The sequence below is a fragment of the Monodelphis domestica genome, chromosome 3 (assembly GCF_027887165.1).
Source record: "Monodelphis domestica isolate mMonDom1 chromosome 3, mMonDom1.pri, whole genome shotgun sequence".
Lineage (NCBI taxonomy): Eukaryota > Metazoa > Chordata > Mammalia > Didelphimorphia > Didelphidae > Monodelphis > Monodelphis domestica.
The window spans coordinates 504162-518130 of NC_077229.1; positions in this window are offsets into that span (position 1 = coordinate 504162).

The window sequence follows — 13969 nt, forward strand, 5'->3', positions numbered from 1 at the left end:
ACAGTGTGTTTGTCTCTGTGTACAATGTTCTCCTGGTTCTGCTCCTCTCACTCTGCATCACTTCCTGGAGGTTGTTCCATTCTCCATGGAATTCCTCCACTTTATTATTCCTTTTAGCACAATAGTATTCCATCACCAACATATACCACAATTTGTTCAGCCATTCCCCAATTGAAGGGCATCCCCTCGTTTTCAAATTTTTGGCCACCACAAAGAGTGCAGCTATGAATATTTTTGTACAAGTCTTTTTGTCCATTATCTCTTTGGGGTACAGACCCAGCAGTGGTATGGCTGTATCAAAGGGTAGACATTCTTATATCGCCCTTTGGGCATAGTTCCAAATTGCCCTCCAGAATGGTTGGATCAGTTCACAACTCCACCAGCAATGAATTAATGTCCCTACTTTGACACATCCACTCCAGCATTCATTACTTTCCATAGCTGTCATGTTAGCCAATTGGCTAAGTGTGATGTGGTACCTCAGAGATGTTTTGATTTGCATCTCTCTGATTATAAGAGATTTAGAACAGTTCTTCATGTGCTTATTAATAGTTTTGATTTCTTTATCTGAAAACTACCTATCCATGTCCCTTGCCCATTTATCAATTGGTGAATGGCTTGATTTTTTGTACAATTGATTTAGCTCTTTATAAATTTGAGTAATTAAACCTTTGTCAGAGATTTTTATGAAGATTTTTTCCCCAATTTGTTGTTTCCCTTCTGATTTTAGTTACATTGGTTTTGTTTGTACAAAAGCTTTTTAATTTGATGTAGTCGAAATTATTTATTTTACATTTTGTGATTCTTTCTATGTCTTGCTTGGTTTTAAAGCCTTTCCCCTCCCAAAGGTCTGACATGTATACTATTCTGTGTTTACCCAATTTACTTATGGTTTCCTTATTTATGTTTAAGTCATTCACCCATTTTCAATTTGTCTTGGTGTAGGGTATGAGGTGTTGATCTATTCCTAGTCTCTCCCACACTGTCTTCCAATTTTCCCAGCAGTTTTTATCGAATAGTGGATTTTTGTCCCAAAAGCTGGGATCTTTGAGTTTATCGTGTACTGTCTTCCTGAGGTCGCTTGCCCCCATTATATTCCACTGATCCTCCTTTCTGTCTCTTAGCCAGTACCAAATTGTTTTGATGACCGCTGCTTTGTAATATAGTTTGAGGTCTGGGACTGCAAGGCCCCCCTCATTCGTGTTTTTTTTTTCATTATTTCCCTGGATATCCTTGATCTTTTGTTATTCCAAATGAACTTTGTTATTGTTTTTTCTAAATCAGTAAAGAAATTTTTGGGGAGTTCCATGGGTATGGCACTAAATAGATGAATAAGTTTGGGTAGGATGGTCATTTTTATTATATTGGCTCGTCCTATCCATGAGCAGTTAATGTTTTTTCAATTGCTCAAGTCTAGTTTTAGTTGTGTGGCGAGTGTTTTGTAGTTATGTTCATATAGTTCCTGTGTTTGTCTCGGGAGATAGATTCCTAAGTATTTCATTTTGTCTAAGGTGATTTTGAATGGGATTTCTCTTTCTAGTTTTTGCTGCTCAGCTGTGTTGGAGATATATAGAAAAGCTGATGATATATGTGGGTTTATTTTGTATCCTGCAACTTTACTAAAGTTGTTGATTATTTCAATTAGCTTTTTGGTTGAATCTGTAGGATTCTTTAAGTAGACCAATGTGACAAGGAAATCACTTTAAAAGACTGATATATATTAATTTAAGGCCGCCAAAGAATTCAGCTATGTAATTCCTAAATGAAAACTCAAGTCAGTAGTCAACCTTTTATGGAGTTTAATTACAAATAGGAGGAAGAAAGATATTAGAGATAGAGAGAGAAAGTGGTGAGAAGGGAATAGGGCTTAAATACCCCTTCTGTTTAGGCTGGGCCAAAAGGCCCAAGCCCTTAGATAGCTGAGGCAAATAAAAGAGATCAGTCCCTTTCACACACGTGACCAAAATGGAGAAATAGTCTCAGGGGCTTCCACCTCCAACTTCCTTCAGAGTAAGCTTCTCAGAGCACCACCTCTCAGAGCAAAAACCTCTCCAACCCACCACCTCTAGTCCTCAGACCCCGCTATCTTTAAGGAAACCGTCCAAGTTCCCTCCCCTCAGTTCTCTCATCTACCAATCACTGTCCATGTCTTCCCTGTGCCAATGGTGACTCTAGCTTAACCCAGGACCGCCCAGAAGTCTGTGGCTTTGCAGATGTCTGTTGAAGGTCATATTCTCAAATAATTAATTCTTGGGACTTCCGGTTAAGATGGCGGCTTAGAGAAAGCTAAAGTTCAGATCTCCGGAAAACCCTTCCCGACCGATCTCAAACTAGAAGCTCCTAAGGCGCCGAAATTCAAAACGATCAACAGCACAGACCCTGGGAACCCTCCTCCTGGACCTGGACCCGGATCAAAAGGTATGGCTCCCCTCAAAAGCCAGAACCCGAGATCACTCAGACCTAAGGGGTAGGAGCGCAGAGTCCAAGGCTCCGGGAAGCTGCAGCCCAGCCCGGCTCAGAGAGCAGGGTCCTCGGAACAACAACCCTCAGGGCCTTCTATCCGAGTCCCAGTGAAAGTCACTGCCTGGAGCTCAGGCTGCAGAGAGCAGGGTCGAAACAACAGCAACCCTCAGGGCGGGCAAGACAGCCTCATGGGCTGGATTCTGCTATCCAAGTCTCAGTGAAAATCCCTGCCCTCGGAGCTTGGGGAAGCTGCAGCCCATCCCCCCGCAGGCCGACGAAACAGCCTCACGGCCAGCGATTCTGAAGGCAACTTCCGGAAAGCAACCCGACCAAGAGAGCCGGGGGGAGAGTGTGGCCTCGTGGTCCGACCCTTCCATTCCAGTTCCAGTGAGGCATATTCAGTTTAACCCAGGGAAAGCTCATAGAACCGACAATCTGCCCAAGACTAAAGCCTCTGAACACCAGACAGAGATAAGAAAAGCTAATCCTCCCCATTCAGAGATGGCAAACTCCACAGAAGCACAGAAGCCCCAAAATACCAAGAAAAATAAGAAGAAAGGGGCGACTTTGGACACATTCTATGGAGCCAAAATACAAAATACAGAGCAGATAGAAGAAGATATACAAGAAAATGCTCCAAAATCTTCCAAAGGAAATGGAAACTCTCCACAAACCCATGAAGAATTTGAATCAGAAATGACCAAAAAGATGGAAGCCTTCTAGGAGGAAAAGTGGGAAATAATGCAAAAGAAATTCACGCATCTACAAAACCAGTTTAACCAAACTGTAAAAGAAAACCAGGCTTTAAAGCAAGAACTAATAAAGCAAAGCCAAAACACCAAGAAATTAGAAGAGAACATAAAATATCACACCGACAAGGTGATAGATCTGGAAAATAGAGGGAGAAGAGATAATTTAAGAATAATTGGACTCCCAGAAAAGCCAGAAATAAACACCAAACTGGACATGGTGATACAAGATATAATCAAAGAAAATTGCCCAGAGATTCTAGAACAAGGGGGCAATACAGCCACTGACAGAGCTCACAGAACACCTTCTACACTAAACCCCCAAAAGACAACTCCCAGGAATGTAATTGCCAAATTCCAAAGCTCTCAAACAAAAGAAAAAGTCCTACAGGAAGCCAGAAACAGACAATTTAGATATAAAGGAATGCCAATCAGGGTCACACAAGACCTTGCAAGTTCTACTCTGAATGATTGTAAGGCATGGAAGAACATGATCTTTAGAAAGGCAAGAGAGCTGGGTCTCCAGCCAAGAATCAGCTACCCAGCAAAACTGACTATATACTTCCAAGGGAAAGTATGGGCATTCAACAAAATAGAAGACTTCCAACTTTTGCAAAGAAAAGACCAGAGCTCTGTGGAAAGTTTGATACCGAAAATCAAGGAGCAAGGAATACCTGAAAAGGTAAATATTAAGGAAAGGGGAAAAATGTTATCTTCTTCTTTTACTCAAACTCTCTTCTATAAGGACTACATTTATATCAATCTATGTATACTAATATGTGGGGAAAATGTAATGTATAAATAGGGGGTAAAGAAAGACCAAATAGAATAATCGTTCTCACACAAAGATTCACATGGGAAGGGGAGGGGAAGAAAACTATAAGAAGGAGAGGAGGGGGGGGGTTACTTAAACCTCAATCTCAGGGAAATCAACTCTGAGAGGGAAAAACATCCAGATCCATTGGGATCTTGAATTCTATCTTACCCAACAAGGGTAAGGAGAAGGGAAAACCAAGGGGGGGAGGGGGAGAGGGAGAACAAAAAGGGAGGGAAAGAGAGGGGGGAGGAGGAGGGAAGAAAAAGGTAGGGACTAAAAAGGGAAACATCAAGGGAGGGGACAAGGGGGACTGATTCAAAGTAAATCACTGGACTAAAAGGTAGAGCCGAAGAAGAAAAGGTTAGAATTAGGGAAGGCAATCAAAATGCCAGGGAGTCCACAAATGACGGTCATAACTTTGAACGTGAATGGGATAAACTCACCCATAAAACGTAGACGAATAGCAGAATGGATTAGAATCCAAAACCCTACCATATGTTGTCTTCAAGAAACACACATGAGGCAGGTTGACACCCACAAGGTCAGAATTAAAGGATGGAGTAAGAACTTCTGGGCCTCAACTGATAGAAAGAAGGCAGGAGTGGTAATCATGATATCTGATTAAGCCAAAGCAAAAATAGACCTGATCAAAAGTGATAGGGAAGGTAATTATATTTTGTTAAAAGGGACTCTAGACAATGAGGAAATATCATTAATCAACATGTATGCACCAAATAATATAGCACCCAAATTTCTAATGGAGAAACTAGGAGAATTGAAGGAAGAAATAGACAATAAAACCATACTAGTGGGAGACTTAAACCAACCATTATCAAATTTAGATAAATCAATTCAAAAAATAAGAAAGAGGTAAAAGAAGTGAATGAAATCTTAGAAAAATTAGAATTAATAGACATATGGAGAAAAATAAATAGGGATAAAAAGGAATATATCTCAGCACCACATGGCACATTCACAAAAATTGACCATACATTAGGTCACAGAAACATAGCACACAAATGCAAAAAAGCAGAAATAATGAATGCAGCCTTCTCAGATCACAAGGCAATAAAAATAATGATTAGTAATGGTACATGGAAAACCAAATCTAAAACCAATTAGAAATTAAACAATATGATACTCCCAAACCGTTTAGTTAAAGAAGAAATCATAGAAACAATAATTTCATCGAGGAAAATGACAATGGCGAAACATCCTTTCAAACCTTTTGGGTTGTAGCCAAAGCGGTAATCAGAGGTAAATTCATATCCCTGAATGCTTATATTAACAAACAAGGGAGAGCAGAGATCAATCATTTGGAAATGCAAATGAAAAAACTCGAAAGCGATCAAATTAAAAACCCCCAGCAGAAAACCAAATTAGAAATCCTAAAAATTAAGGGAGAAATTAATAAAATCGAAAGTGATAGAACTATTGATTTAATAAATAAGACAAGAAGCTGGTACTTTGAAAAAACAAACAAAATAGACAAAGTACTGGTCAATCTAATTAAAAAAAGGAAGGAAGAAAAGCAAATTCACAGCATTAAAGATGAAAAGGGGGACAGCACCTCCGATGAAGATGAAATTAAGGCAATCATTAGAAATTACTTTGCCCAATTATATGGCAATAAATACACCAATTTAGGAGAAATGGATGAATATATACAAAAATACAAACTGCCTAGACTAATAGAAGAGGAAATAGAATTCTTAAATAATCTCATATCAGAAATAGAAATCCAACAAGCCATCAAAGAACTTCCTAAGAAAAAATCCCCAGGGCCTGATGGATTCACCAGTGAATTCTATCAAACATTCAGAGAACAGTTAATCCCAATACTATAAAAACTATTTGACATAATAAGCAAAGAGGGAGTTCTACCAAACTCCTTTTACGACGCAAACATGGTACTGATTCCAAAACCAGGCAGGTCAAAAACAGAGAAAGAAAACTATAGGCCAATCTCCCTAATGAATCTAGATGCAAAAATCTTAAATAGGATACTAGCAAAAAGACTCCAGCAAGTGATCAGAAGGATCATTCACCATGATCAAGTAGGATTCATACCAGGGATGCAGGGCTGGTTCAACATTAGGAAAACCATCCACATAATTGACCACATCAACAAGCAAACTAGCAAGAACCACATGATTATCTCAATAGATGCAGAAAAAGCCTTTGATAAAATACAACACCCATTCCTATTAAAAACACTAGAAAGCATAGGAATAGAAGGGTCATTCCTAAAAATAATAAACAGTATATATCTAAAACCAACAGCTAATATCATCTGCAATGGGGATAAACTAGATGCATTCCCAATAAGATCAGGAGTGAAACAAGGATGCCCATTATCACCTCTACTATTTGACATTGTACTAGAAACACTAGCAGTAGCAATTAGAGAAGAAAAAGAAATTGAAGGCATCAAAATAGGCAAGGAGGAGACCAAGTTATCACTCTTTGTGGATGACATGATGGTCTACTTAAAGAATCCTAGAGATCCTAGAGACTCAACCAAAAAGCTAATTGAAATAATCAACAACTTTAGTAAAGTTGCAGGATACAAAATAAACCCACATAAATCATCAACTTTTCTATATATCTCCAACACAGCTCAGCTGCAAGAACTAGAAAGAGAAATCCCATTCAAAATCACCTTAGACAAAATAAAATACCTAGGAATCTACCTCCCAAGACAAACACAGGAACTATATGAAAACAACTAGAAAACACTCGCCACACAACTAAAACTAGACTTGAACAAATGGAAAAACATTAACTGCTCATGGATAGGACGAGCCAATGTAATAAAAATGACCATCCTACCCAAACTTATTCATCTATTTAGTGCCATACCCATTGAACTACCAAAATATTTCTTCACTGATTTAGAAAAAACCATAACAAAGTTCATTTGGAAGAACAAAAGATCAAGGATATCCAGGGAAATAATGAAAAAAAAAAAACACATATGATGGGGGCCTTGCAGTCCCTGACCTAAAACTATATTACAAAGCAGCGGTCATCAAAACAATTTGGTACTGGCTAAGAAACAGAAAGGAAGATCAGTGGAATAGACGGGGAAAGCGACCTCAGGAAGACAGTATACGATAAACCCAAAGATCCCAGCTTTTGGGACAAAAATCCACTATTCGATAAAAACTGCTGGGAAAATTGGAAGACAGTGTGGGAGAGACTAGGAATAGATCAACACCTCACACCCTACACCAAGATAAATTCAAAATGGGTGAGTGACTTAAACATAAAGAAGGAAACCATAAGTAAATTGGGTAAACACAGAATAGTATACATGTCAGACCTTTGGGAGGGGAAAGGCTTTAAAACCAAGCAAGATATAGAAAGAATCACAAAATGTAAAATAAATAATTTTGACTACATCAAACTAAAAAGCTTTTGTACAAACAAAACCAATATAACTAACATCAGAAGGGAAACAACAAATTGGGAAAAAAATCTTCATAGAAACCTCTGACAAAGGTTTAATTACTCATATTTATAATGAGCTAAATCAGTTGTACAAAAAATTAAGCCATTCTCCAATTGATAAATGGGCAAGGGACATGGATAGGTAGTTTTCAGATAAAGAAATCAAATCTATTAACAAGGACATGAAGAAGTGTTCTAAATCTCTTATAATTAGAGAGATGCAAATCAAAACAACTCTGAGGTATCACCTCACACCTAGCAGATTGGCTAACATAACAGCAAAGGAAAGTAATGAAAGCTGGAGGGGATGTGGCAAAGTAGGGACATTAATTCATCGCTGGTGGAGCTGTGAACTGATCCAACCATTCTGGAGGGCAATTTGGAACTATGCCCAAAGGGCGACAAAAGAATATCTACCCTTTGACCCAGCCATAGCACTGCTGGGTCTGTACCCCAAAGAGATAATGGACACAAAGACTTGTACAAAAATATTCATAGCTGCGCTCTTTGTGGTGGCCCAAAACTGGAAAACGAGGGGATGCCCATCAATTGGGGAATGGCTGAACAAACTGTGGTATATGTTGGTGATAGAATACTATTGTGCTAAAAGGAATAATAAAGTGGAGGAGTTCCATGGAGACTGGAACAACCTCCAGGAAGTGATGCAGAGCGAGAGGAGCAGAACCAGGAGAACATTGTACACAGAGACTAATACACTGTGGTATAATCTAACGTAATGGACTTCTCCATTAGTGGCGGTGTAATGTCCCTGAACAACTTGCAGGGATCCAGGAGAAAAAACACCATTCATAAGCAAAGGATAAACTATGGAAGTGGAAACACCGAGAAAAAGCAACGGCCTGAATACAGAGGTTGAGGGGACATGACAGAGGAGAGACTCTAAATGAACACTCTAATGCAAATACTATCAACAAAGCAATGGGTTCAAATCAAGAAAACATCTAATGCCCAGTGGACTTACGCGTCGGCTATGGGGGGTGGGGGGGAGGAAAAGAAAATGATTTATGTCTTTAACGAATAATGCTTGGAAATGATCAAATAAAGTATATTTAAAAAAAATAATAATTAAATCTTGATCCTTTGCTACAGCCCTTCCTAAATCCTGTTACCCTGAGTAGGGTGGAGATTGGAATAATTAAATTTTGATCTATGCTGCAGCCCTTTCGCATTGTTCAGCAAAAGGTTTCTGTCCTAAAGTAATCTTAAGAAGGGAGGAGGAGGAACCTCCCTTGCCAATGGGGATCACATTCCAATGGTGAAATTTCCAACATTCACAAGTCTAAGAAATTTTAAGGTTTACAATCCCCCCTGATGATCATTGGGAGACAAGTCTCCCCATTGATCATTTAACATAATCATTTTGTAGTTCTAAATACACTTCTAACTATAGATATACACAATATTCAATTTTCTAAGAGAAATTAGAATAGTGAGAGAGGAAATAGAAAAGAAAAGAAAGCAAAACCAATGTTTTGCTAGGCGCATTGACAGAAAGCCAAATTAGGGGCAGTCCCTTTTGGCATAAACGTGTACAATTACAATAAATGTTCAATCAAAAGTTCAGTCCAATCAAATCATATCCAAAGTTCATTCTTGATCTTCTTGATGAAGTGTAGGTTTTAGGCATCTTTCTACAACAGTTCATTCTCTGGATATAAAAATTTCAAGCTTCTTTCTTGAAGATCTTTTCTCGAACAAAATCAAATCTTGAATTTTTACAAAAGTACAATCTTGAACAAAATTCAAAATTCTTGGATTTTTATAAAAATACAATCTCAAACAAAAAAAATTCAAAAATTCTTAGATTTTAAATTAAAATACAATACCCCCTGAAGTAAGTATTAAAAAAAAATATCAAGTTTAGCTCAGAATGCAATGTTCAGTAATGGGGGTGTATGTGTCAATTATCAAAAGAATAGAAAAATAATCAAAAACATAAGAAAAATTCAAAATAGTCCTTGTATAGGTCCAGTTTAAAGTAATTTCTATCCCACAAGTATGTAGGACAGAATGCAGTAATATTTCACTTAGCCATTTGTAGCCAAGACTACAGGAAGTTGCCATAATATAAGAAGGAAAGAATTAGAATTCTATTTTGATGGGGAAATGTCATTCCCTTGTCTGATTTTTTCCTCAGGGATATAGGGAGCCAGCATGATAGTCAAGCTTTGTACTTGTTTGAGTACTTCGTAAAGAGTGTAGATACAAGGAAGTCCTATGACTTAAACATAAGTTAAGCGTCGCAACCTCGAGTCTCACTTTAATATTTCTTGTGTGCTCTATTGGCACTATCCAGGTTTAGTCTGTGCTCCTTGTTTTTATCCCTTTTCCTGGAATCAGACACAAACATTAATCACAGTCCTATAATATTTTATCAATAAATGGCAGGTTCCCATAGATTAAAGCTTTTAGGCATATATTGATATTATAGCAAGAGTATATATATATATATATATATATATATATATATATATATATATATATATATATATATATTAACTTGTATTACTGCAGGAAAAAAATAATATTAATATTAATTATGTGTACCTTCAGTACAAAAAATGAGAAAAAAAATCAAATATTCTGATCGAAAAAGAAAAGAAAAGAAATAAGAAAAATAAGGAAAAATCAGTAATTCAATATATTCTTGAAAAAAAAGCATCCATTTGTCTATGGATTATTATCTCCAATTTATATGATAAGATATAGTCACAATTCATATGATAGGATAGAGTCAATCAGTCTCAGCAGAAGATGCTTTCTTCACATGTGAGCAGTGAATCCAAGAGTCTCTTTCTCCAATCTTTATAGATGTTGTAGTAGTTAATAATATTTGGAATGGTCCTTCCCATGAAGGTTGAGTTGCTCCAGTTTGCTTGAAATTCTTGATATAAACTTTATCTCCTGGGTTCAGGTCATGCTGAGAAAAGTCTAATGATCCGGCTTGTACTGCAGCTCTGGATTCATGAAGTTCACGTAGTTTGTTCTGTAACTCCTGTATATAGGAAGCAATAGTAATATCTCCCCCTAATAGCGATGTATAAGCCGGGGAGAAAGGCTTAGCCTGTATAGGCGGATGTCCAAAAAAGCATCTCAAGTGGTGAAATATGTAAGTCTCCTCTAGGCCTGCTTCTAAGATAAAATAGGGCCACAGGGAGAATTTCAGGCCATTTTAAATGGGTCTCAGTGCATAATTTTCCAATCATAGTCTTAAGTTCTTTATTCATCCTCTCCACTTGGCCTGAGCTCTGGGGGTGATATGGAACATGGAATTTTGGAGTTATCCCCAAGCAAGAATATATTTGGTTTAAGACAGAATTGGTAAAATGACTCCCTCTATCGGAGTCAATACGTGCTAGCAGGCCAAAATGAGGAATAATTTCTTTTAAAAGTATCTTAGCAACAAAATCCGCCATGGCTCGCGTCACAGGAAATGCTTCCCGCCATCTGGTTAGTTGATCTACAATTACTAGACAAAATTTATAACGTCCAGCCTTTGGCATCGTTATGAAATCTATCTGTAGATGTTCAAAAGGTGTGTAAGCCAGAGGATGTCCCCCAAAGGCTTTTCCACAATATGCATGGTGATTATATGCCTGACAGATAGGGCAGGCTGAACATACTTTAGAGGCTATAGTAGTTATACCAGGGGCTATCCATACTCTCTTGACAGAGTCCACGATGCCCTGGGTGCCAAAATGGCCATTTTTATGAATAGATTGGCAAATTTGGTTATAGAAACTTCTAGGGAGCAGGGGTTTTGCTTCAGATGACACCCATACTCCATTAATCTGTTTTGCTTTAAATTTTTGTTTCCATTTTTCCACTTCCTTTTCATTATAGGAAAGTGATAAATTTAAATTATCAATGATTGTTAATGTTAAAATTAATCCAGGTCCTTCTATGGCTGCTAGTTTTGCAGCTGCATCTGCTCGGTCATTTCCTCTAGAGACAGGGTCAGAGCCACCTGTATGGGCAGAGCAATGAACTACAGCTAGGACTTTAGGCAGTTTGAGAGCAGAAAGAACTTCATTAATAATTTCTGCATTAGCTATGGATTTTCCAGCTGAGGTTAAAAATCCTCTTTTGAGCCATAGCATCCTGACTGAGTGACAAATGCCAAAAGCATATCTAGAATCCGTATAAATTGTTGCCTTTTTATCCTTGACAATTATACAAGCTTGTTTTAGAGCTATGAGTTCTGCTCCTTGAGCGCTAATGTTAGAAGGTAGTGAAGCTGACCATTCAGTGGCAAATTCTGAGACTACGGCAGCTCCAGTGTAACGTATGCCATCCCTCACGAAAGAGGAACCATCGGTAAATAAAATCAGATCTTCATTGTCTAAGGGAGTGTCCAAGAGATTATCTCGAGGCTTTTCTGCCTTGGACACTAATGTTTCACAGTTATGTAATGGTTCTCCTGAAGTAGGTAAATCTGGAAGCAAGGTGGCAGGGTTAAGAGTTGAACAGCGTTTCAAGGTAATATTTTCACTATTTAATGAGGTTATTTCATACCTTGTAATTCTCTGATCCGAGAATGCCTGTGTTCTATGTTTTATCAATAATGCTTCTATCTCATGTGGGCACATTATTGTGTATGGACATCCCAATACTAAATCAATGGTTTTTGTTACTAGTAAGGCTGTAGCAGCTACTCCTCTAAGGCATGGTGGTGCTCCTGCTGCTACTGGGTCTAGTTGGGCAGAATAATAAACAATTGGGCGCTGAGAAGGTCCCAAAGTCTGAGTTAACACACCAGAGTCTACTCCTCTTCGCTCATGCACATATAAAGTAAATGGCTTGTTGTAATCTGGGATGCCTAGAGCAGGGGCAGACATAATAACCTTTTTTAGATCTGATAGAGCTGACAAGTGTTCAGGCTCTAATTTGAGGGGTTCAGGAACCAAATCCTTTGTTAATGCTATAAGGGGTTTAGTGATTTCCCCATAGCAAGGAATCCATTGTCTACAAAACCCTCTTGCTCCTAAAATTGCTCTCAGCTGTTTCTTAGTGATAGGAGCACTCAATTTTTGAATATTCTCAATTCGTTTTGGAGAAATATAACGAGCACCCGCAGTCAAGATGAATCCCAAATATTCTACTTTTTGGAGACACCACTGAACTTTATCCTTAGACATTTTATGTCCTCTTTTGTGCAATTCCAAAAAAAGGTATTTGCTATCTTCTTGACATGTTTTTGCATCTGTTGAAGCCAAGAGTAGATCATCTACATATTTGATTAATTTGCTATTTTTAAATGTTATATTGTCTGTGTCTTGGCTCAAAATTTGCTCAAATACGCTTGGACTTTCAACATAACCCTGTGGCAGCCTACACCAGGTATAATGTGAGCCCTTCCAGGTGAAATCAAAAATATGCCTGGAGTTCTAATGTATTGGTATGGAAAAGAAACTGAACACAAGTCTACTACTATATAGTATGTAGCTGTGTTAGGAATAGATGAAATAATAGTATGTATGTTAGAAACTACGGAGTGTCTCTTTATAACATGATTATTCACTGCCCTTAGATCCTGTACAAATCTATAGATGTGCTTGCCATCAGGCCCTCTTTTTGTTTTTTTAATTGGCAGGATGGGCGTGTTGTATTCAGATTTGCAAGGGATTATTATTCTTTAATTAATGAGTTAATAACTGGTGTAATACCCTCAATTGCCTCCTTTAAGAGGGGATACTGAGGGATAGAAGGAGGTGGGCTAGATTTAGTTTTTATCTGCACAGGAACAGCAGATTTAAGTAAGCCTACATCAGAAGAAGATGTAGCCCAAAGAGACTCCAGTATATCTTTAGGTATTTCAAAAGTGGAAGGCTCTTTTGTCTCCTGGTTTTCCGAGAGAAGTACAGGGAGCAAATTTAAAGATTCCTCTGGTACTTCTAATGATAATGAGCCATCTGGGTAGCAGGTTATTGTGGCTCTGAGTTTGCATAGAAGGTCCCTCCCCAGCAAATTTAAAAAAAATAGGGGAGTCAGGCATCAAAAGGAAGGAGTGTTGTACCTCTAGGGGTCCTACAGACACCATTCTAGGAGGAAGTCTTTGAACTCTTTGGGTTATTCCTGATACTCCCATTACATTCTCTGAGCCAACAGAATAACATTGTAAATCGGGTGTTCTCTTTAATACAGACCAGGAAGCTCCGGTATCTAATTGACAATCATAATAGGTGTTACCCACCTTTAAGGAAACATGGGGTTCATTAGTATCGGGGGGCAGTGGATAGGGACAACGGGTAGTAGGACATCAGGGTCCGGGAAATCAAAGGTTGTATCCTCTGATTCCTGTGCCCCAGCCCCCCCCCCCAGACACCATCATTGTGTTTGGGATATTCCTTGGGCACCCCCCTGAAGGGCACCTCTCTGAGGGCCATTAGTACCTCGAGTATTTTTTGGACGAGAGCCATTTCTCATATATTGTTGTTGTTCATTATCATTATAATTTTCTTCATTT